Source organism: Gallus gallus, chromosome 4 (assembly GCF_016699485.2).
Source record: "Gallus gallus isolate bGalGal1 chromosome 4, bGalGal1.mat.broiler.GRCg7b, whole genome shotgun sequence".
In the NCBI taxonomy this organism is placed as follows: domain Eukaryota; kingdom Metazoa; phylum Chordata; class Aves; order Galliformes; family Phasianidae; genus Gallus; species Gallus gallus.
Window position 1 is genome coordinate 34,869,461 of NC_052535.1, and position 24,452 is coordinate 34,893,912.

The following is a 24,452-nucleotide window of genomic DNA, read 5'->3' on the forward strand; positions in this document are numbered from 1 at the left end:
TTTGATTGTATCTGGTCCTTTGATGGTTCCTATGTCCTTTGATTGTACTTGGTCAGTATCTTATCTTGCCTGTTTCATTCAATCACCCTTTTTCTGATCTTGGGACAGCAGATAGTGTCGCAGTATCTGCTGACAGTTTTTTTTTCTTTTTGTATGGTAACTAATAGCACAGAAAGAACTTGAATCTTTGCCAGCCTCCTACACATCTTTTGGGGTTAGTAAGTTATATAGTCCCTATATGCAGCTCATAGCCAGAGAAGTCCAGGACCAACTGTTCTGAAGGTTTCATTTTATGAAATGAGAGCTTACCCACTCCTTTCCAGCCAAGAGAGAACTGGAGGTGGGTTAAAACCACGAGGCAGATGACTTGTGAGGTACTGAGAGCAAGAGAAGATTACATCTTCAGAGCATACTAGCAATTCAAGATCCTAGAAAGGCCAGCCTGTTATCCACAGGATCAGCATAGGACCTGACCACACGTGCCTGGTACAGATGGAAGCAGCAGCACTCATTCCTCTGTGAGTATGCAGTGAAGGCAAATAATCTGGGAGTAGTCCAAAGATATCAAGTTAATTGCTCATTGCTACATGCGTGCTGTGCAGAGGAAGGAAGTGGCAATTTCATTAAGCTTTTTGTGCAAACAGCACACCTCTCTGTCTAGCTCAGTTCTTAAATGTTACTCAGAATTTGTTCCTTCTTCATATTTCATTTGTATAAATAGAACTGTCATTTTGCAAAAGGATCACTAGTTTTCATCAGCATTGACTGGCATGTTCTATTCCTAACAAGACAAAATATTTGTGGTCCTCGTGATTTGGACTTTGGCTTACAAATTAGCAGCATGAAGTGCAAAAAATACGCTACTGTACGACTTCCAGACAGTCACAGTTTTATAAAGCATCATCAAAAGATAACATAATATCCTGAACTGTAATTACTTAAAAATTATAATTTGTAGTAGGAGAGTGGAACATTTTGCAACCCAGTGACTTTTTAATAGCAGCGGATAAATTCCTCTGGGTACGCTTGGAGAAGCATCATTTTTAACTGTCAGACTCTCCCACTGATAGAACACAGATGGTTCTGTTGTGGCAGAGCAGCCACAGTGAGAAGCAGAGGGATAGCATGGACATTTGGACAGAATCCGCTTGTATCAAGAGCCACATAAAGACTACAGCAGTTTCATCCATGATCAAGGCCACCTCTCTTTGTCTTCCTCACTTAAAAGAATGTAGCTCTTGCTTAAGTTTCATTATCTAAGTGCATCTGCTACTTTAAATTATTACCATATTTTAACTCAGACCCCATACAATTGACTGTCACCTACTGAGGTCAGTGTCCCACTATCTGTTGCAGCCTTGGAGTTCACTGGGAGGGAAGATTGAGCTTTGGAGGCAGGCAAGAGTACGTCTTCTTATAGGACTGCTGAGATATGCAAAGGTAAAATGAAAATGTTGGAAGTTGCAGTAACGGCAGTCACTGCAGCTCCAGCCTCCTTTTCTGTCCTTCCCAGGCTGATCATCTCAGGGTATTTCTACCTGCTAAAGCTGTTCTCCCCTGTCCACTCTGCATTGTTTCAAGTCATTACTGCCTCCATCAGGTGTTCCACTTTGGCCATTTGCTTGGTTATTCCTGCCAAAGCATTAGAGGGCTTCAAGATCACTTTAACTCTTGACTAGTGCTGACACTCCGTGTTTGTCATTCACTTCATCTTCCAAAGCAATGGCCACTACACACTATATTTGTTTGGAGAGCAGAAGAAAACCCTGAGGGATTCCCTGCGCTTATTAAAGTGGATGGAAGTAAGCATCCATATCACCTTCCTTAGGTACCTCATCTGTCAATCTGCTTTCACTCACTTGTCATGAGCAACATTAAAATGGTAATTTTAAATGGTTTTCTAACCAGAGAAAATTTTTATGCTTTTCTCTGTAAGCATTCAGAGTTGCAACTGCACATACACTGCAATTTCCCTTTACCCTGTGCTTATGGGTTTTCCTACTCCCTAAATCTTCATAGCTAATTTTTAATGGAACCAATTTCTCTATGTGGAAAAAATGGCACCAACTGGCATTCTTTGATGCTTGCTGAACATTGATGGAGACCAAGCAGTGGATGTGAGCACAGTGAGGTGGTGGGTGGTGCATTTCAGCAGCGGCAACAGTGGGTCACCTCTGCTAGCACAGATTTGTATGAGCCCAGCACGCAGGCTCTTGTTCATTGCTGGTGAAAAATGCATAGCTAATGGTGGTGACTATGTTGAGAAAAAGTGTTTTGTAGCTGAGAATTTGCTCTATCAAATGGTGTTGTGCTTTTCAGAGCGATTGTAGTTTCCGTGGAAATAAATAGGAGGCATTATGTTTTGGGCAGCCTACTACATAGTTGAACAAAATGAATAAAATCATACCTAGGCTGTTAGTCCATGGCAGTTTTTCCTAGGTAGCAAACCTTGGCAGAGAAGATCTCAAAGAAGTGGTTATCATGGGGCAATGGGATCGTTCTTCTGAAGCTCTACAGTCTCTCTTAGCTCATCCACCCTTCTGCCTTCCCCCCCACCTAATCCTGTGCCACTTGCAACCCAAGCTGCAGATGACTGCACAAAAAGCTGACCTGATGTAAATTGAGGGAGACTGAGGTAACCCTTTAGGCTTGCTCCTCTATGTTGCAGACCACCAGCACAAGGCAGGCTGTGGCACAGTCGCAGTGCGGCTCTGCAGCAAGCAGCGCCTACAAGGCCAGCGATGCAGGGAGTTGCAGACATCTCTCTGCACACCTGCACCAGCTGTCTGCAGCCCCCATGGAACACACTCTTTCCTTTGGTGCGGCTGAAACAGAGCCAGCCAACCAGGCTTAGGTCCAGTGTGGTTTTGACATGCAATTTTCAAAATGCATGAGGAAAAGGAATGAAATGCGCAACTCTGCTTCTTATTTCTAGCTGATGTTGTCCCCTTTAGGGCAAAGAATGTGGAACTGTTTTGTGACGTCCTTCATCACTGTGGGCAAATGAAATAGGAACAACAGTGGTGTGCCTGATTGCAATTCAGAAAGGAAACTGTATAGCATTTCCAGTCATATTAGATTTCACCTCATTGTCTCTGTTTTTTTTTTTTTAAGCTAGTAGGCAATGTTCCTTTTTCATACTTGAACATGAAAATAAATCACTGCTGAAATACATAACACTTGGTAGCATTCACCTGCAGTAAATCCATAATGCTGGCACTGACAAGCAATAAATCAAAACATGATGCTGAAGATCAATAAGGCAGTGGGTGCTAAATAAACATACACATCACACATGCAATCTCTGGAAGCAGGGCTCCTACCTTTACATGCCATGCGCTAATACTTGCCAGCTTTTTCCTCATTTTTATATATAAGGATACAAACAAGGGCATAGCAATTTTATAATAGCCTTGTCATATATAAGGCTTAAATTTTGGCTCCACACCAGCTGCCTGTTATTATTCTGGCTTTGCACCAGGGTCTGCAAGAACAGGAGGAGGAAAACGTTTCAGTTCTAAAGCTTCTCAGAGAAGAAGGGCTTGGTTTGATCCCATTTTTCATTTAACATTAATTGCATGCTTATGCTTTTGGGCAGGGGCCCAAACAGCAAAATAACAGCTTCCACCACAAGCATGGCTAGGGCTGAGCAGCAGCATCTAGGGCCATCTTGTTCTTACTGCTTTTGGCAGTGAAAACCCCTAACTAGTTCAGATCCTCTCCTCATCATCTTGGGTGAGTATTACAGAATAAACATGCATATCTCAAACTGCAGTGTGAAGCAAGGCTGCAGCTACCTGTAGTGCTTGAGAATATCAAACTATTCAGCCAGTCATGAATGGCATTCAACAGGTGTCAGTAGAGGGGCCTGTCCTGTTTAATATCTTTATGGGTGACCTGCATGAGGGGATAGAGTGCACCCTCAGTAAGTTTGCAGATAACACCAAGTTAGCTGTAAGTGTTGATCTGCCTTGGGGTAGGAAGGCCCTTCAGAGGGATCTAGCCAGGCTGGATCACTAGGCTGAGGCCAATGGGATGAAGTTCAACAAGATCAAGTGCCAGGTCCTGCACTTTGGCCACAGCAACCCTACGCAATGTTACAGGCTTGGGGCAGAGTAACTAGAGACCGTGCAGAGGAAACAGACCTGGGGGTTGTTGGTTGATGCTTGGCTGAACATGAGCCAGCAGCATGCCCAGATGGCCAAGAAAGCCAATGGCATCCTGGCTTTTATCTGAAATAGTGTTACCAGCAGAACTGGGGAAGAGATTATCCCTCTGTACTCAGCCTGGTGAGGCTGCATCTCAAGTCCTGTATTCAGTTTTGGACCCCTCACTACAGGAAGGACACTGAAGCACGTTCAGAGAAGGGCAACTAAGCTGATGAAGGGTCTGGAGCACAGGCCTTATGAGGAGCGGCTGTGGGAACTGGGATTGCTTAGTCAGGAGAAGAGGCTCAGGGGTGGGGGAGGGAACCTTATTGATCTCCGCAACTACCTGAAAGGAGGTTGTGGCAAGGCAGGGGTCAGCCTCTTCTCCCACATAACTAGTGATAGGACTAGAGGGAATGGCCTTAAGTTGTGCTGGGGAGGTTCAGGTTGGACATTAGGAAAAATTTCTCCGCTGAAGGAGTGGTCAGGTGCTGGAACGGGCTGCCAAGGGAGGTGGTTGAGTCACCATCCCTGGAGGTGTTCAATAAATGTTTAGATGATGGCATAGTTTAGTGAAGAAATATTTGTGGTAGGTGGATGGTTGGACTGGATGATATTGGAGGTTTTTTTTCAACCATGGTGATGATGGTTCTATGATTCTATCTAGGGAAACATAGCTGCAAATGCTGCAGTTTACCCTCACTGCATCTGTAGTTCTGCCATCTGCCTTCCCTTTTGCATCTCAGTTGCACCAAAGACATCTCATTGCCCCCAGGCAGGCCAGATGGACCCTGTGTCTCTGTATGCATCTTCAAAACAGGCTATAGGAGGATGACGTGCACAGTACCTGAGTTCACCATGCTGTGCCACAACCACGGTCTCTAAAGCACGCTTCTCAGCTTATTTTGGGTATACTTATTACAGGATAAGCTCTTTCCCCTACTACAAGTATTACAATTATTTATACAGCAGCTATCTAATTTCCTTCTTTCCACTAATATTATCATCCTTAGTTCTGAAGTCATTAGAGAAGCAATTAACAACACATTTTGTGTAGCTAACAAAAATAGGAAGAAATTTGTTTGTGTGTCTTACCTCAACATTAATAAGCAACAACTTAAGGGAAAAAAAATTAGTTCTTTCAAACATGTAATAAACATACAGAGGAAAATAACAGTAATTACCAGTTAAATGTCAAATAATCTCCATATACTCTATTTCTTATTCCTGTTTCTGTATTAAAAAAAACATTTTAAAAATAAATTTGGATAAGTGGTTCCTAGAAAATACTGTATTTGATAGCAGTGTTTCTTTTTCTTCCCTGCATTTATGGCCTAGGGATTACTGTTGAGTTTTCCGCTGTATATGCAAACATAAAGGTATCCCAAGCTATAGTTTGAATGTGAGCTATTTACTCTACCTGCTCTGTGTTTGCAAGATGTGATTCAGTCCCCTCTATTTAGATTCCCTGGTCATTTGGCAAAAAACATTGAGAAGTGAAGAAGTAGCAAATGATTTTGAGATAGCCAAATATCCCTTCTACTAGACATGCAGGTCAACTACCACCTGCCAAAAAAGGTTTATAGACTTTGTGGACAACGTATCTAGAGAACAGAAAGAAAACAAGGGTGTTAATACTAATGAGACTTCTTTTCATCTAAGGGTGAGTGGATGGGGGAGGTTTGAGGGTCTGCTTCCACATTTTCTCAAGATCTCTATCCCTTGGGTTTTTCCTGGCCTCTCTATCAGGGAAAAGTACGTCTGTCTCTCTTCTTCATAGAATCATTAAGGTTAGAAAAGACCTCCAAGATCATCTACTCCAACCATCAACCCATTACCACCATGCCCACTAAACCATGTCCTTCAATGCCACATCTACACACTTCTTGAGAGCTTCCAGGGATGTAGACTCCACCACTTTCCTTGGGCAGCCTGTTCCAACACATGACCACTCTTTCAGAGAAGAGATTTTCCATGCCAAGTTGTTCAGTCAGCACCCTGAGCCTCCAGTGCTGCTTGCAGGGGCCAACGGTATTCATCTGGAAATAAATATCTTAGCACAGCAAGGTTCTGCACGCTGAGAAATTCCCATACAAAAAGGGGTCAGAAAGACAAAAAATTCAATGCTGAATAGGTGAGGCTCAACATTAAATAATGCACTTCTTTGCTGGACAATGGAATGTAGTGGCCAGTTTTAAAGGAAAATCATGCTCACATGTTAAGAATTGCACAGTCTATGGGGGGGGGGAGAGGGAGAAGGGAGGAACTGTTTTCTTCTTGGCTGCACTAGCCTGACATTTTTCGTCAGAAAAATCTGTAATACCACAATATGGCTATATGGAACAATGCCAAGGTTAGACAAAAGGGTCCAACATGCAGAGCATATATCCAGCTCCATGCTTGCCCCAGGTTTCCTGAAGTTTTCATTAATGCTCATCCTAAAGTGTTATATCAGTTTGTTTACCAGCATCAACATGGAGAGAGGATGTATTGACACAGCACTGTACATCTTGAGCTGAACACTGAACACATCTCTAGCCCTCCTAGCATATCTATTTGAATTATGGAGACCTCAGTCACTTTGGAGAATGTGTCTTGGGAAAGAGAGCCCGCTTATTTGAGACGCTCTATGCTCAACCCACAATAGAGCTGTGCAATCAATAGAAATACATGCAGATTCCTATCAATGACCGTTCCTTGGAAGTGTAAATTAAATCTGGATACACACATTTTTAGAGTGGTAGGCTGCTGTGGGACAAAAAATATTTCCCCCTGATGTAGTATTTGCTTATAAATCTGCTTTGTTGCACTGCCTGTCTCTGCCAAATACCTGAAGTGAGGCTTTGATATCCCCAATTCTTCACCTTTCTGGGGAGCAACAAGCTTGGTCCTGTGCTGCTGCAGTAACAGGGAAGGAGATAGCCAGGTTGTCCTGGGCAGGCTGTATGGAGCAGCCCAGCCAAGCAGTGCCAAGTCACACACCGTGCTTGGCACTTTGCAGCCAGGAGCACAGCTAGCTGTTGCCAGCAACCATCTCATCTTGATCCTCTATCTGTATATTATGCAGTGTGCACTCAGCCCAATACTACAGAACGCCTACTTTTCACAGCATTTTACAGTGGCTTGCTTTTTACACTCCATGTGGTGGGGAAAGCAAATGACTCTAGAATGTCACAGTCTGCTTTGTCCAAGCAATGTGGACAAGCACTGTTTGTCGGTGACTCTGCAAATGATAGGACAAGCATGCGGTGAAGCAAAAAGCATTTCCTCATAGCTGTGTAGGGCTGTCAGTCCTCTGCTTCCTCCAGTGCTTCGAGCTACTGGTGTCTCAGCCATCTGGTGTGTGTTCAGGACTTTCAGCTGATAACTCCAGCCAGCCCTGGCAGCACTACCACACTTGGCCTGTGAAGCTGAAAGAGGCTTTGAAGTGTTTATATAAAGCTGAGAAAGCAGAGGAAAGGCTATAGGAAAATGAGTGGGAAGGTGTGAGGTGGGTAGATGGCAGCCTGGTGATGCAGGAGGCTCTGCACACATCTCCCTTTTGTAGGAGATAGAAGACAGGGCTTTCCTCTTTGTCTTTACCCAAGTAGCAATCCCTCATGGGACTCAGCCACAGGAGGGTAAGATGGTAGTAGTCATGGTTCCTCCTTATTCCCTGCTTGGGAATGGAAATGCAGATTTTCAGAGAAACGCAATGACATGAAGCCCTTCGGATGAAGGAAGGTCTGAGGAGCCTTGGTTTCCTCTCTCTCACCATCCCATAGTACTCATGCATGGCAGTGGGAAAGCTAAAGAAATCTTTGTGTTGTGTTTAGATTAGTGTGCCAGCAACCAGCATCAGAACCAGACTGTGCCCATGTGGTTTGCACGGGCAAGAGAGGAAGCTGCTGCTGTGGCTCTCTATGCTGCAACCCACTCTGACCTCATCTTACACTGATCTGTTAATGCAAGAAGCTATAAATTAAGCATTAGGCTACTTTGTTTATGCACTTTTATATATGACTGGCAGACAGAAACCTATTATGCTAAATAATTAATTAATTTGGCCTTGTCAGAAGATTTAATTTTGCCTACAGATACAGTGCTAGTGTTAGGTTATCCATGCCAACATGAATATCTTGAGTGACACATAGGCTAGACTTCCTTCTCAGCATTCTTACTTAAGAGATACAGCAGTCATACTGTACTGACTTGACTTTTTTTCCTAATGGGAATAACAGGATGTCAAACACTGATAGCATCTGAATTTGGGTACAAGTTGCTACCTCAGCATCAAGTCAGAAGTACCTCAGAGGTAAAAGAAAGTGTAAGTTGTTCGTTTTAATCACCCCCTCAAGTATTTCCTATTATATTTGTAGTGGATGTAATAGTACTTCCACAGGACTCCAAACAAGTTTCCCATCTTTTCACAAGCCATCATGCAAGTGCTTCAAAGCAATCAGCTGGAAACATTATTTTCTATTTCACAATGAAATGTTGACAAAATTACTGCCTTCTCATGGTTCCAGTTACTCCCTGTGTGTTCTTCACAGGTTCTTTCCATGTGAGGCTTTTTCTTCCTGCATCTTCACACAGACAGAGAAGCTTGTTGGCACAAGCTGGCTTAGCCTTGACTCCTTATCTGCAGTGTTCACAGCAGCTGAAGATGCATACTGTGCCACATGCCTCCTCGCTAAATACCACCTAAAACACCACCAAAATGAATGCCCTTGCAAACCAAAGTGTGCTCATTCATTTGAATGCTACTTCAGTCAGGCTCTAGCAAACCTACAACTTCAATTCTATTCAGGCAACATTGCATGGATGTCACAGTGTAAATTCATTTCCTGAATAAGAATCAAATAATATCTGCCCCATTAGAGCTGCAGTAACAGCAGCTCTGGAAGAGTACACATCAACATTAATAGCACAAAAATATTAGGGCTGCATATGGTGACAAGGCTATATATGAAATTCAATACAGTCTCCTCAGGCATAAATCAGGTTTATGACTTGATCAGCCCAAGCATTTTTGCACACTAGCCCCTTTACTCTGCAAAAGCAAGACAAAGTTACCTTTAAAGGTACCCTTGCAAAATCTTGAAAGGAAGACATGGATAAAAACTATGTTTTGCCTTTCTTTGCTGCCATTCTACTCACATTCTCCTTTTAAAACTCTGTCAGATGATGCTAAACAACCACCCAAAAACACCTTAAGAAACCACACACAACAGCATACTGTCCTTCCCATCTTCAGCTCATCTTGGGGAATCCTGCTGGTCAAGGCCAGAGGACGGAGCCATGCACAAACTACACACTGCTGAGCTGCTTTTGCAGGCCCAAGTACTCAAGTACCACCACAGATCTGTATTAACCAATTAGCCAGTAGTTACACACAGAAAATAAACATGTTAGACTAAGGGAAAAAAATTCCTTCCCCCCCCCCAAAAAAAAACAACCAAAAAACATCATCTGCTTCTTGGGTTTTGGCTTGAAATGGGACATGAACAAGTTTTACACTAAAAACAAGCAGGAAGAATCAGCTCAATAGAGAGGAAACCAAGACATCCTTTCTCTGACATGAAACTTTTTATTACTTCCTACAGTCAACATACCTATCATAGCATGAAAGAGTAAATCCAGAGGAACATTTTTCTGTAAGTGAAATCTGCAGATCACTAAACATAATCTTTCTGTTAGGCTACTTTTCTCTTTAGTCTTTTGCCAATTTGGCCAGCAAGTTGGAAGAATCAGCTGCACATTCAGCACCTTTAGGAGCTACCTGCCTAGCACCACAAAGCAGAGGGTTGTGACTGTTCCAGAGTCACGCCAGTAACACCATAGAAAGAGCCTGAGTTTTATTATCAGCTACAGAAGCACATGAAATTACACCAAAGCTTTCAGATCATACAGAATAAGACAAAGGTAACTTACAGGTATGCTTCAGGAGATAAATCTATATAAAAAAACTCTATGCTTTATCTAGTATAAAAAGAAACCTGGTGATTTCAACTCATTTTGGCCGAGAGTTCTACATAGATGATCTTTTTATTGATTTCAGAAGGGACAGGGTCTAATTTACTGATATTTCATATTTCTTAAAATTGAAAGCCCAGTCTGACCATGCTGGGATTAGAGCCCGTGGAATGTAGGGTCAGTGGTAAAATGAGACTGCTGGTTTGTTCCAGCTTTTACTCCTAAGTGGTCTCCAATATGGTGGCAGGTCAAACCTTCACCCAGAAATTCTTATTAACACCCAGTTTGGATATGCTATTGTTCTTTCCTCCAACAGCTGAAAATTGGTCTCAACCTCCACATGCATTTGCTTTCACACCTGTTCGTGGAATCAGGTTTTACTTAATTTGAGGGCAGTAAGAACATCAGGAAGTACCCACACTATAAAGAAAAATCTAGTATTTCCTGGCAGAACTTCTGGCCCCCAACAATTCATGGTGGCTGTACTTTTACAAATGTGACTTCAGGTCAACACGTTCTCACTTCATTTCATTCTTCATCTTCCTATAAGAACCCATGACTTGATCTGCAGCTCGGTATCTATAAATGGCTATTTCAAGATAGCGATTATTAAATGCCTGTGTTTTCAAATCTGTTACATATGCAGTGATGTAAGACTCCTATTTTAAAGGCAATATTTATTTATCACACCAGAAGCGGCCAATGTCTAGAAAGGTTATATCAGTAAAGTAAACATGAAGCACTACTGAACAAAGTAGAACCTAAATGGTCTGTTTACATTCAGCATTGAGTTTTTAATCTCATTTCCCCATTTTGCTACAAACCATAAAGGAAAAACCAATACAGAATCCATAGGAAAAAAATCCAGAGCACTGCATATTGGACATAAGGAAAAAGTGTCATCCTCATACACCTTTGCTTTGTTAGTGACAACAGTTTGCTCTCTGGCAATAACGTTGGTAATAGCAGCAGGGTTTGCACTGAGCTCTCTTCTGCCATTTATAGTCTAGCAAGTTTATTAGAGGTGAAAGTAAAGGTTGAAGGGAGGACAGGAAGGAAAGGAGAGCTTTGTGGTGTGTAGGCTGCACATTCTGCAGAAAACATCCCCAGTCTGCCCACTTGAAGGAGAGAAGGAAACTGACTGAAGGTCCAGGCAGTTGCCATAAGATGGCTAGGGAGCACTCTGGATCCCCATAAAGCCTGTGTTCCCAGGCAGCTCTGCTCCTTTGGGACATAGCCAACACATAAGGGGACATATTCCAGTTCATGTTCCTTATGGCTGGAGGCGACCAGTAAATGAAGACTGGAGAAGCCAGGCAGAACACAGAGAGAAAGATAACAAGAGGTTAACAAGAGGATGCAGTGTGTTCATCTAGTTATAATCCTCCATAGCATCAGACAGATGTTTATCCAGCAGTTTCTACCTCAGGTCCAACAATGGTTGTGTTATCCAGGGTAAAACTTATAGAAAGCCATCTGACCTTGTTTAAACATACATTTGACAGTGACACTGTCAAGCGTCCTGTGCAAATTCTCCCTTGCAAGAACTTCCTAGTTTCAGTATACATCCATCTGCTCTTTCCCTTTTTTTAGTGTGTGCATTTAACTACATGATTACCAGGTCTCGTTATTTGTGATCCTTCTCTGGATCCCCTCCAGCTGTCTATATCCTTTCCAGATGATTCCAGAGTACAGCTACAGAAATATCTCCATCCTCCACTTTGCTACCCATTTTATCCCTAAATCTTGTGTCTAGGGCAGCTGTCTTGGAGTTTTACATTGTATTGTTGAGGTTAAAGAAATAATAATGGAAAGTCAATTCTGATATGATTCTGTAGTGGCACAAGGGAGATAAGACTCCCATTTTGAAATAGGAAGGTCAGGAAAGTGAGGAAGGGGTAGAAATCCTGAAATAAGATTTGCCAAAAATCTTGGACAATGTGAACTTATGCGACTTGGTGCACCTCAGTTGCCACAGTTCTCTTAGCCTCATTTTTCCAGTGACAGTCCCATAGCCAAACACACAAACATTTTTATAAACAGCAAAAGCAGCACAAAGTAAAGAAGAATAAGGGAAATCAGAACTGACTACTATTGATTTTGTGATAAAGGCTCCATGGAGACCAACTGTTAATTACCTTTCCAGAGAAGGCTCTTGTTTGCTTGGAGCCAATGTTGTTTTTCCTTTCCCCTTTCCTATCACGTACAATAGACTGTACTGCTAGGATTAGCACAGGATTTAAAAAGTAAATGTGCATTATGAATGAATTATTGTTATTCATCAGTTTTATAACAGCCCCGCTAAAGTCCAGGCAAGAAAGAAGTAACACAGAAAATAAGTGCCCCCCATCCCAACCCCTGTGCTAAAGAATAATAACCTTCCTAAGCAGAACTTAGCATCAGTCTGGGCCTCTTCCAGCCAAAGTTAAGCCAAAGCAACACACATCTGTCCATCTTGTTTACCTTCCCCGACTGCACTTACATCACATTCCCATTAATGACCTACCCTGCCGGATACAGGGTTAGGCTTACAGCATGGGGGAGGGAGAGGACACAGCACAGTGTCACCATGCTCTGCTCCCTTCCCAAAAATGCCACTAAGCCCAGGCTGCATGAGCTGGGCTGTGCATGGCTGAAGACTAGCTAGCTGGGACAAATGAGGCTTGAAAGCCATCTGTTCTCTCACCAGAGCCTGACATGGGCTGATTCAGCTCAGGGCATGGCTGCTGCGGCTGTGCTGCCCTGCCCATGTGATGTGAGCTGTTACTTAGGGCAATAACAGGTGCAAAGCCTCCTGACAGAAGTACTGTTTTTAAGTCCTGATTCTCTTTAATAACCCAGAGAGGTGGCAGGCTGAGCTCTCCAGAGCCGTAGCCTGACTTTGTACACGCTACCTTGGCAATTACAGATGCAAAACAACACGTGCAAGCAGCACTGCACTGTTCCGCAGTTCTCAGAATTACTAGGGATCACACACAGAGAGCAGGAGCACACACAGCAGCAGGGTGACATTGTTAAGCTTTGCAAACACGCATGCTTTTCCCTGAAAGCCTCCCTGCTGTTGCTGATGCAGTTATGCTGGAAGCTCTGCTGCAGGCACCTTCCCAATATTTTTTTTTTTAGCTATACTGAGGAAGAAGATCAAAGAGCAAGGACTTCAGCAGCCACACAGCACAAACAAGCCGAGCACCTGAATGACTCCTTTTAGCCAAGGTCTCCATTACAAGATTTAGAACAGGTGGTGCCTGAAACACAGCCTTTAAATACTTGCTAATTTCCAAAGCTCTCCCAATTGCTGTCTGTGGGGGAAAAAAGCTGTAGCAGTTGCAGCTCCGTAAAACTGGGCAGTAATAGACCATACAGGAAGATGAGTGACTCCGTTTGAAGTTACAATCTGTAAGCATAAGTGGAAATGTGATCTTGACCCAAAGGGAGGACCGAGTGCAGTAAAACTTGGATGTCTTCAAAGAGTGCATCTGCTCAGACTAGACAGTCGCTCTCCCCCTGCCTAGCATGCATTTCCTTAGGTTTTCTTTGTACCTGTATAGTACATTTAGTGTGAAATAAGTAAACAGTGTAAGCTAGAAGCAATCAGCATGATGATCTCAGTTCACACACAGTCTCTCTACCTTAGCAAGCTGCCACTTACAAAGAAGTCAGTGCAATCACAAGTTAATGATCTCTGCTGGCTTTTGATTCCAGATCTATTGTGCCTTGAAAAATATTACATCTAAAAATACCCTGTGTTAAGATCCCCAATGGGCTTTGAGCACGGTGTTCTGGAAATGATCTGTAATATTTCACACATTAAAAAAAAAAACAGCAGTGGCCTTGGTGAAGAACAGTTTTGCTCATTTGTATTTATACCCGCTCCCAGCCTCACAAGGCAGCCAAGGTGACTTTGGGGGAAACACTGCTTGAGTACAGCTGGTGCAATCTGGACCCACAACTTTCCATGCCTGTCAGAAGTAGTTTGTATATTCATTATCTTGTGATGAGCACTGTGCTGTCAAGGGAAATGTACCGAGGGAAAACATACCCCTTTGGTGTATATCTCAATTCGCTCAGCCTTCTGTGAATCTCCTGTGTGCTATATCAATCTGAGGATAATCTGGCCTGTTTACTGTAAGGATTAGGCCCTTCTCCTAGATTACTGTTGTTTTAACTGTACGCAGAATAGCTGAGGAGGCAGAGAGCCTGGTGGGAACTTTGCTGGGGGCAAGGAAGTATAAATGTTCTAATTGTTAACCGCTTAATCAGGACCAGTCCCTAGGCCTCTTCTAAGAGGCAAGAGAAGGTTCTTATTCATTGGGGTGCAGTAGCGTAGTTGCCATCAGGGGTTAGAAATAAACCCAAGAAAGTCTAGCATCAGAATCTGCCCTCAGTTGAAGTTAAAAAGCACAGGTCTTCTGTCCTTACAAAGGAGGAGAGCAGCATAGGAAGGAGAGAGTTGCAGCAGTTTGTGATCTGATCCTATAAACAAAAGGGAATCAGCAGCAGAAAGAGCTGAGATTTACCAGATGAGCAGAACTACTGCAGGTTCATTTGGCCCTGAAAGCTGGGCATACTTGGTCACGTTGCATACTTGAAATAATGTCAAGGAGCTGCCCGGCTTATAGCTCTGTAGGAACAACCCTGTAGCTCTCTCTCAGGGCATAGGACAGCAATGCCACTTAGTGGCTTCATGAAAGCTGTTTTCTCATTAAAAAAAAAATGTCTGTGTTAGCAAAGGAACCAAGTGGATAGCAGCTCACTGTGAAATCCTGACCTTACAATTCCTTGTTTGCAAAGTAAAACACCCCCCAATGTACTGCAGAATAAGACTCAGACACCACTCATATTTTCCTGCTCCAGCTCTCCTGTGAGGCCTGCCCTCCCCACTGGGACATGCTCCACCCCTGGGTGAACACCCAGAGCAGACATCACACAGCTCTCAGCATCCAGCAGGTGAGGCAAGGCTTCAGACACGACAGCCCACCCTGCCTCAAGAAGGAGCTTCAGTAGAGCTGTACAATTTGGGTAATTAACTACAGTCAAGCAGGAAAAGAGTTCTCAGGAAACACCACCCCGTCCTGCTGGGCTTTTATAGAATTACCAATGTTGGAAGAGACCTCCAAGATCATCTAGTCCAAGCATCCATCTATCACCAATATTTCCCACTAAATCACATCCCTCTGTAACATCTCCACATTTCTTGAACATGACTCCATCACCTCTCCGGGCAGCCCTTTCCAGCATGTCCATTTCCTGACATGAAATCCTGAAACTTCAGTAGAGCTGTACTGGTCTGCATCAATGGAGAGCCATTCAAGGCATTTATATTAACATGTCTCAAGTATTCCTGTTACAGAAAATTATAACGTGAACGAACCTGAACTGAATAGTTCTAATAAACTTAATAATTCATGAGTAAAAGATATTGGCAAAGCTTTTCAGAGATTGTATGTTGTTTGTTAGCCAAGGAAGAAAAAACTAGCTTTACCTTTGCTTTATTGTTGATTTTCTGGAGTTTTTATTCCTTATTATCACCGCATCAGGGAGAAGCAGCTGCATAGACTGCTCTTCTTTTCTGGTCCTTCCCTGTCTGGTTAACTGTTTGAATATCAAAGTTCATAGCAAATCTAGACAGATCTTCCATGCCACACTTTCATAGAATCACTCAGGTTGGAAAAGACTTTAAAGATCATCGAGTCCAAGCCTTTCAACTTCGAAGATAATCTTTTGGAGTGGAAATAAAGGTAGAAAGTTTCTTTTCTCCTAGCTGTCCAGCAGGGGAGGCCAAGGTCTCAGAAGCTTGTGCTCGAGGAATCAGATGGCCTCTCTATGCCCAAGGGCTCTCAGATGTGTTTCTGACCATCACCTACTTGCTCAGTAACCCCTAGGGAAGTCACTCTCCTTCTTTTTAATCCCTGTCCTGAGTGTGTGGGGACATACAGCAGGGCAGGGTGGAAATGTTCTCTTGCTGCATTTCCTTTCATGCCGAGACTCAATATACTCAGAATTAATGTTTGTTTCTGGCAATAAGCAGTACAAACCCTCTTCCTCTCTCCCTGCACAGTTCCTGATCTCAGTCTTTGCAGTAGAACAGAAATAATTATTCCAAGGTATGTGTGATGACTTCAGAAACAGTGCTTAAGCACCAAAGCTCTTCACATTTTATTCTAATCCCCTAGTATCCAAGGCTTTCAGAACAAAGCAGAGAATGTTTTAAGGCATAAAGGATTAGACTAGGCGAGTACTGCAACCACAATCATTTCAGAATCAAAGAGCAGATAGTCCATGCACGTTCAGCTGGATTCAGCCCTGAAAAAGCTTATAAATCTCCTCTGACTGTAGCTATTCCTGCTTTCCCCAGGCTAAATACAGCTGTGCTTATTTGCGCTAGCAGACTAGTGAAGCAGGTTCAGGTAGTGCTTGGGAAGAAGCAGCAACACTGAACTTGGAAGTGAAATAAGAAGACAAGAGTAATATATGTACATACACATATTTATATATGTATAAGTTAGCCCATGCTTTGAAGCTGAAACATCATGCACTAAATGACTTCAGTGACTCTAAAGGAGAATGAGAAGTATTTCTACTCTGATACTCAGAGCTTAGCTTGCAGGCCCTGTCTTGAAGTGGTACACATCAGCAGGGACTTCCCCAGCTCTGCTACAGCCCCCTGTGCAGCCAAACACAGCTCTTGGATGCAGCCCTTGTTTTTCTGGTCTGGAGAAGACACTGAGGGGAACCACTCCTGTTTTCAGCTGGTGGCTTTTCAGGAAGGAAGTTTCATAATTACCTGTGGATTTTCTGCTTTTAGGTGAGGGCTAGGCAGACAAATTGATAACGGAGGCAAGCTTAGGCTGGTGGTACCATTCTATATGGCCGTCTGCTTCACTTACTGGTCTGTATTGTGCACTTCTCTGCTGAAGACTGTATTTAATGCTTCTCTGCAAGCAACGTTTAGCAGCAGTTTGGCCAAACGTATACTTCTAGAAGGTATAAACGTCCAGTTGAATAGTAATTTATACAAACTATCCTGTTTTCCCTCTAGTAAAATTCAGTAATTCTTGTCCAGACTTTGGTCGCTGTTGGTCACAGCTTTCAAAGCTGTGCTACCTGTAGCATCCTGCAGATCAGCCTGTCTGATGATTCACACTTTCTGTTTGTTGTGTGACTCAAAGAATGAGCTCTTTTTGGTACTGATTAACAGTTCCGACACCTTTTACATTTGCCATCCAAACCTAGAAATTCCCACCCTGTGTTCTCTCTGCAACAACACCTGTGTGCTGTCCCCTATAAGGACTGTTGCCATGTGCCTTGTATTTGCCTGTTCTCTTTTTAGATTATTATTCCTGCTAATCGTTTGTTTGCACCTAGAAGCCCAGATGGAGATAAGGGCTGCAGTATGCCACATGCTGTACAAACATGCAAAGCAGCATTGAACCTGAGGGCTTTCAGGCTAAGCAGACAGTAGAGATAAGTGGTGAGGCAACCAGCAAAGAAAAGGGCATTACTCAGTGCCACTCACATTTATTGTGAAAGCCAGGAGTAGTGACAGGCTTCCCAAATCTTCACCCATAACCATATCCTGTTGGCTAAACTTCCTTTGACTGATGTGAAAGAGTCTTTCTTGTTTTGTGACTTGCTATAACATGATGGAAAGCACAATAATGACAGCAGAGCAGCAAGACCCCAGGCTGCAACAAGTAATGATTCACTCGCATGTGACAGCAACAGGCACAAAAATAATGGAAAGAAGCTACTTACCTTCGGAAGACCCCAGGCATGCAGAGATCTCCAGGCAAATACCCTTACCTCCACTGCCAACCCTTAAATGAGGTCTGGGAAGGGGCGGACCCTTGCTTCACCCCTCCTGGTCTCTCAGGTACATTGCATGCACCTGAGCTTCCGTGGGTTGGCCCTGCCTTCCCACCAGGTGCTCCATCACTGGTTCAAGCCATGACTTAGTATTTCCACTACACTTGCCTTGTGAAAGAAAATGATAGGAGTGAATGAAGGAAAAAATGAAGGAATGAAACCAGTAACTACATGAATTGTGATCGCAAAGCAAGACCATCTCTCTAGAGAAATGTGGGCAACTGCATGATGTATGTTCCTTGTTCCAGCCTGGAACATCTGTCCTGATATCTCCTAAACACCTTAGGATTTTTATTTCTGCATTTCAGTTGTCTTCACACACTACTTTGTGGCCCTCTAGTGAAGGGATACCCAGATTTTCTCTTATGCAGGTCTGCTGATTAAATCAACTAAAATGGCTAGAATATAATTCACATGCGCACAGCCTCAACCATTGCTCAGTCACTATTCCAGACTCCTTTCCTTTTTCAGACTGTAGCTGAGCACCAACAACATCTGGAGAAATGACAAAAGAGAAATAGGACAGAGTTTACTTCAGCTAAAAAGAACAGAAGGCTTCTCTAGCACAAGTTTTCAGTTGAAGCAATCCAACTGCTACCATAAAGGGTATGTGTTTTTTAACTCTATTACTTTGTAGTTGTTTTCTTACATGCATTCTCTTTGCATTCATGTAATTAATCTGTTAAGTGAGGAAAAATTATTGTGCCATGTAGATAGATCCTTTGCAGACAGCTGGGAATAGTGAGGCTGTCCTGTCATGAGCATTTCTGCACAGAGGGCTGGATCAATGCAACAAGGAAGAGTTTCGAAGGAGGTGGCTAACAAGCTTAAAGTCACAGCATAGGCACTGTAAAAAGAAAGCACTCCTTTAGTTAGAAGTGATCAGAGAAGAAAATGGAGGAAAACAAGAGATAAAATGAGTTGTTTACAAATTGTTGATGTCCCCAGAGATATCTATGTCCACACACATCTGTGACTTTCCCAGGGCTCTGAGGCAGTCATGGAGATGAGGGCGATATTTTTACTGTCTACGGGCTGTATATGCACCAGAATCATTAAAGTTGGAAAAGACCTCTGAGATCATCTTGTCCAATCCCTACCATGCCCACTTAACCATGTCCCTCAGTGCCACATTCACACATTTCTTGAGCACCTCCAAGGACAGTGACTCCACCACCTCCCTGGGCAGCCCATTCCAATGCATCACCACTCTTTCAGAGAAGAAACTTTTCCTAAAATCCAACTTGAACCTTCCCTTGCACAACTCGAGGCCATTACCTCATGTCCTAGGTTCTCAATAGCTGCTTATTTTCACCAACTACCTTTCACACAACATCTTCTTTAAAAACACAGGAATCACACATATCCATAATTAAAGATCTAAACGATGAAATCCAAGGAAGCCTTGGAAGTTACCACTGCAGGGAGCAGAGAAGAGAAATTCTAGCTTGCTTTGCAGCACCGAGCAACCAGTGTCTGCCCTTTATCAAAGCTCAGCTGTATGACTTGTGGAGGACTGGTGCTCCTTGGAAAGCAACCTGCAGGTTTGACTGTGTGTGCTGCTTCTCATTCTGCCCTCAAAGTGAATCAGCAGCTTGTGTCCTACCACCATAGAGCTGAACTGCTTTTTCCAGTGGCATTTTCCCCTTAACACTGCAGGTGTCACTGTGAAATAGAAAATCTGTGTTTAATCTGCTCTAGTTGCTTTGTACGGGGAGAAACACAGCTAGAATTTATGGTGAGCTGGCTGTGAAAACGTTTGACAATTTTCTCCTGTAATGATAGATTAGAAGCTACCTTTTATTCTAATACAGCTGCTTGAATTGTATTTGGAGGTCATGCTTCTCATAGAACATGTTGATGTTGTAAAGGCAGACTTTTCCCTTTCTGATGTTGTTGCCATTTTTGAGAAAAATACATAGTAGTCCCGGTCTGAAAATCCAAAGTGATGCTTTGTATGAGCATAGTGGAGCTGTGACTGTTCAGTGATGGAAAAAAGCAATTTTGTTCTGTCTCCATGGGGATAGGGTTGCCCATGAAGCTGTACTTTTCAGGGATGCCTCAGTGATTCCGTGCAGAAAGAGGTTCAAGGGCTTTAATTAGAGGGGGATATCCAGTCCACAAAGTAATTAGGACAATAAAAATGATGTGATTTATTTCCAATAAGCCTGATGTGTCCTGTAGTATTATTGTTCCCCAGAGTCCCAGATCCGCCATGTAGGATTAAATTACAAGCCATAGCCCACAGAAGTGGGTTATTCCAAGTGTGGATTGATAAAGCCAAAGTTGCGAACTCAGGCAATTTCCTTCTCTCTTTCTGTAAAGGGAGAAGGAAATCTTACATTTGCCTTCCCTTTTCTAAATGGCTATTGCATTTTGTTTCTGCTCACAGATCAATAAAGAAGCATGGCTGCTAGTGATAGCCAGCAGCAGGCTCATTCCCAGCTTATTTTGCCATTTGGGGAAATACTCAATTAATGATATGCATTTCTGGAGCCTAAATACCCTTGAAAAACCCAGTCCAGGACTTTGTACTCTGCCCTCCAAATCCCAGCTTCCTTCTGTCAGCATGGGTGTTTATAAAAGAAAAAAAAAAGACAAACCTTGGTGGTGGGTGGTTTTTTAAAATTATTATTATTATTATTTTTGCATTACTTGTAATCATCTCTGCCTTTGAGACATCCCTGGGGATATTTTGTTAACATGGATTTTGGTGCATAAATGGCTTAGTTCCTTTAAATGTTTTGTGTAACTTTAAATCCTAGCTCCAGCTCCTCTAACTGCTTCTGACAGCAGGTGTCTCGAAGAGATAGTGTTAGGAGCACTTATGTTTGCAGTTAAATTGCCTTTATTTCATTTGTTCTTTGTCTTCTAACATGAACATGTTCTTTGCAACGTTATGGGTTACAAACGCTATAGGAGGTATTAAAGCAGTGGTGACATGTCCTGGCATTTCTCTTCCCCCATCACTGCAAAGCCTCCCTTCTGTCTAACATAAAGTTTCTGCACTTCAGCCCCGCTATTTTTTGTTTGCTTCCCCCATTTTGCCTTTTCCAAACTCAAGAATGACTGATAAAACCTTTTCTCCTCACATGACATATTTTCTAAACCTTTGCTCTTTCTCACACTGTGCTCTGGATTATTTTCAGTTGCTCTGCATCTGTCTGCATCTAAAACTGAACCCATGCTTCAGTTACTATATTGCTCTAAATAGAATTACAGAATTATAGAATCACATAATGTCTTGGGTTGGAAGGGTGTCTTAAAGACACCTCCAGGGATGAGACATCCACAACCTGCTCCTATGCCTCACCATGGTCTGGGCAAAGAATTTCCTTTCCCTAGCTAGCTACAGAAGATGTCACGGGAAGCAAAGTCAAAAACCTTATTGTCTGGGAGCCCTCTCCATGGAGGGTCAATTGCAGCAGCAGATAAAGCAGAAGCTACAGATGAGCCATAGAAACTTGTTTCCATCTACTGTGCATCGCCTGTGAAAACTTCACATCTCGTAAATATAACCAGGGTAAACAAGTAGTAGATGTCTGCGTTTTTCCTGGGCACTGCCATCCAGAAGGGAGCTGGTGGGCTTTCCTTCCCAGCAATTCTTTAGTGAGATAGCCCACTAACATTTCAAGGTGTTGGACTGTGACTTCTTGCAGCATCTTTAAATACTGAGGATTTCCTCCTCCTCTTTAACTTTTTAACTTTCTGTAGGCTTAGGGAAGTTCTAGGAATCCATGGACCTCCTTAAGCAGTTCTGATTAAGCACTAAAAGGCTGGGAAATAAGAGTAGCCTGTTTTTTAAAGGTGCTAAGTGGTCCCAGGTTCCCACAGAGAACATAATCTGGCTATAGGCATCAAACTACATGAAATAAAATCTAGAATTATTGTCCCATGAGTGGAATTTTGTTCTTGCAGCAGGGAAAACATCTAGCACAGCCCACTGCACAGAGATCTTTTCCCTGTGATTAAATTACACCACTTCACTGCATCCTCATCTCTGGAAAGAAATCTAACTGCTGCAGTTGGGGCTACCTTAGCAGCTGATCAGTCCTTACAACAAAGGATGGGCTGCAGTCAGTTTTCACACACCTGTGGGCTCCTCACAATCACTGCTTCGCTCTCAGACATTTACATTTTTTTTTCAGATCATTTCCAGATGTCCTTTTAGTTCCAAGTGTCTTCTTTTTTTGTTGCACAGCAATTCTTGTTTCACAGCCAAGTCTTTAAACAAGAGGAAAAAATCGAAAGCATTAATTACTAGTTCTACACACAGTTTAAATGGCGAGCTGCTGTGCCATGTCCATCCCTCCAGCAAACAGAAGATGTTGACAGGGATCTATGCTGGGTTTGGAGACCCAGCACAAGCAGCCCAGCTTTTGGTGGTTCCAGAGTCAAATGGGTCTACATTAATCAGAAAAAACATGAAAGACATGCAGTAGTACCTCAGATGTGGCAACTATCTCATGTAGCTGTAGATGGTAATCCTACCACTAGCTGCCAGCATATACAAGGATACCTCAAATAGCATCTGTTTCCGTTGGTGCTCGGTAACAAGGTGAACCCAGACCACATTCCAGCCCAGGTCCTGGCAGCACAGGGCAGAGGCAGGGGGTTTCTTTAGCAGCACATGGGCTTGCTCTGTAGCACTAGTCACTTGGAAACTACACACTTAACCTCTGTTCCGTGACTCAAAAAAGGCTTTATTAATTCATCTGCTCACCAGTAACCATTTTGCTAATCTTGTGGTCGACCTCCATGCTCTGACTTAAGTGAAAATGGAGAACCCTATTTAGCACTTCCATAAGGCTGACCTAGAGCAATCCGTCATTTGATAGGAGAAGATGTGAGTTAAAATGGAAAAAGTGAGAGGCTCTCAGTGTCTCTGTTTTTCAGCATTTCCTTTACTGCAATTACAAGGCCTCCTTACTTTACTTAGCCATTACCAGACCAAGCTGAGCTAATGCTGAACAGCTGGCGTTTCAGACAATTCCTTCCTGCTCTTTCTACTACATTTTTGTTTTCTCTGTAAGCCACCTTTTGCATACTGTGTAGTAGTTTCTCTGTTTCCCTTCTCACTTTGTAAAAAATATCAAATGCTGAACCATGGCAGGAGGCAAACTGTGCCAGGTTGTATGGGGAGTACTATCCTCATAGTAGCAGATGGAACCAGTTAGAGAATGGTAGTTTAAAGATGTGCAGATATGCTTGCTGAAAATATGTGCGCACATGGAGTCCTGAGCACAGGATGGAGGCTAAAGGGAATTGGTCAGGAATAGAGCAGAAGGCACCCTAGGATCAGGAAATCCAAAGATTTATGGCCACGATGGTCAGAAATTGCCTTACAGATGCAAACAGCACACTGCTGTTTAAGCATTTAAGCCAAGATTTTAAAGATTTGAGGGTTTTTTGTTTGGCTGGTTTTGTTTTGCCTGTTTACGTAATTGTGTGAGTAGTCACAGAATCACAGAATCACAGAATAGCCTGGGTTGGAAGGGACCTCAAGGATCATGAATCTCCAACCCCCCTGCCAGGCAGGGCCACCAACCTCCCCATTTACTAGACCAGGTTGCCCAGGGCCCCATCCAACATGGCCTTGAACACCTCCAGAGATGGGGTATCCACAACCTCTCTGGGCAGCCCGTTCCAGCACCTCACCACTCTCCTGGTAAAGACCTTCCCCCTAACATCCAACCTAAATCTTCCCTCTTTCAACTTAAAACCGTTCCCCCTTGTCCTGCTGTTCTCTACCCTTTCAAAGAGTTTACCCCCTTCCTGTTTATAGGCTCCCTTCAGGTACTGAAAGGCTGCAATGAGGTCACCCCGCAGCCTTCTCTTCTCCAGGCTGAATAAGCCCAGCTTCCTCAGCGTGTCCTCGCAGGGGAGGTGCTCCAGCCCCCTGATCATCTCTGTGGCCCTTCTCTGGACCCTCTTCAACAGCTCTCTGTCTTTCTTGTACTGGGGGCTCCATACCTGGACACAGTACTCCAGATGGGGCCTCACAATAGGAGAGTAGAGAGGGACAATCACCTCCCTGTCCCTGCTGGCCACCCCTCTCATGATGGATCCCAGGACACCATTTGCTTTCCGAGCTGCAAGAGCACACTGCTGGCTCATGTTAAGTTTGTCATCCATCAGGACCCCCAGGTCCTTCTCTGCAGAGCTGCTCTCAAGGACTGCTCCTTCCAGTCTGTATAGATGCCTGAGGTTCCTCCGGCCCAAGTGCAAAACCCTGCGCTTTGCCGTGTTGAACCTCATTAGGTTCACCCAGGCCCACCTTTCAAGTCTGTCAAGGTCCCTCTGAATGGCATCCCTTCCTTCCATTGTGTCAGCCACACCACTCAGCTTGGTGTCGTCAGCAAATCAGTCAGGGCAAGCTGGCTGATCAATGCAGGAAGACAGGACAGAGCTATGCCACAATACACTTCTGCTTGGTGTGCATCTATGTGTGTTTTCCTGAAGTCAATTAGGGGCTGGAGCCTC

General features: G+C 43.4%; 1 long non-coding RNA gene across 1 annotated transcript in view; it reads left to right on the forward strand.

The window, feature by feature from the left end:
- The first annotated feature begins 357 nt into the window (after nucleotides 1–357).
- LOC121110592 overlaps nucleotides 358–24,452 on the forward strand; it is a 33,510-nt gene continuing 9,415 nt past the window's right edge. Inside the window, exons 1-3 of the long non-coding RNA XR_005859648.2 lie at nucleotides 358–518; nucleotides 1,357–1,440; nucleotides 18,441–18,575. This is a non-coding gene — a long non-coding RNA (uncharacterized LOC121110592). The remainder of the gene's footprint in view (nucleotides 519–1,356; nucleotides 1,441–18,440; nucleotides 18,576–24,452) is intronic.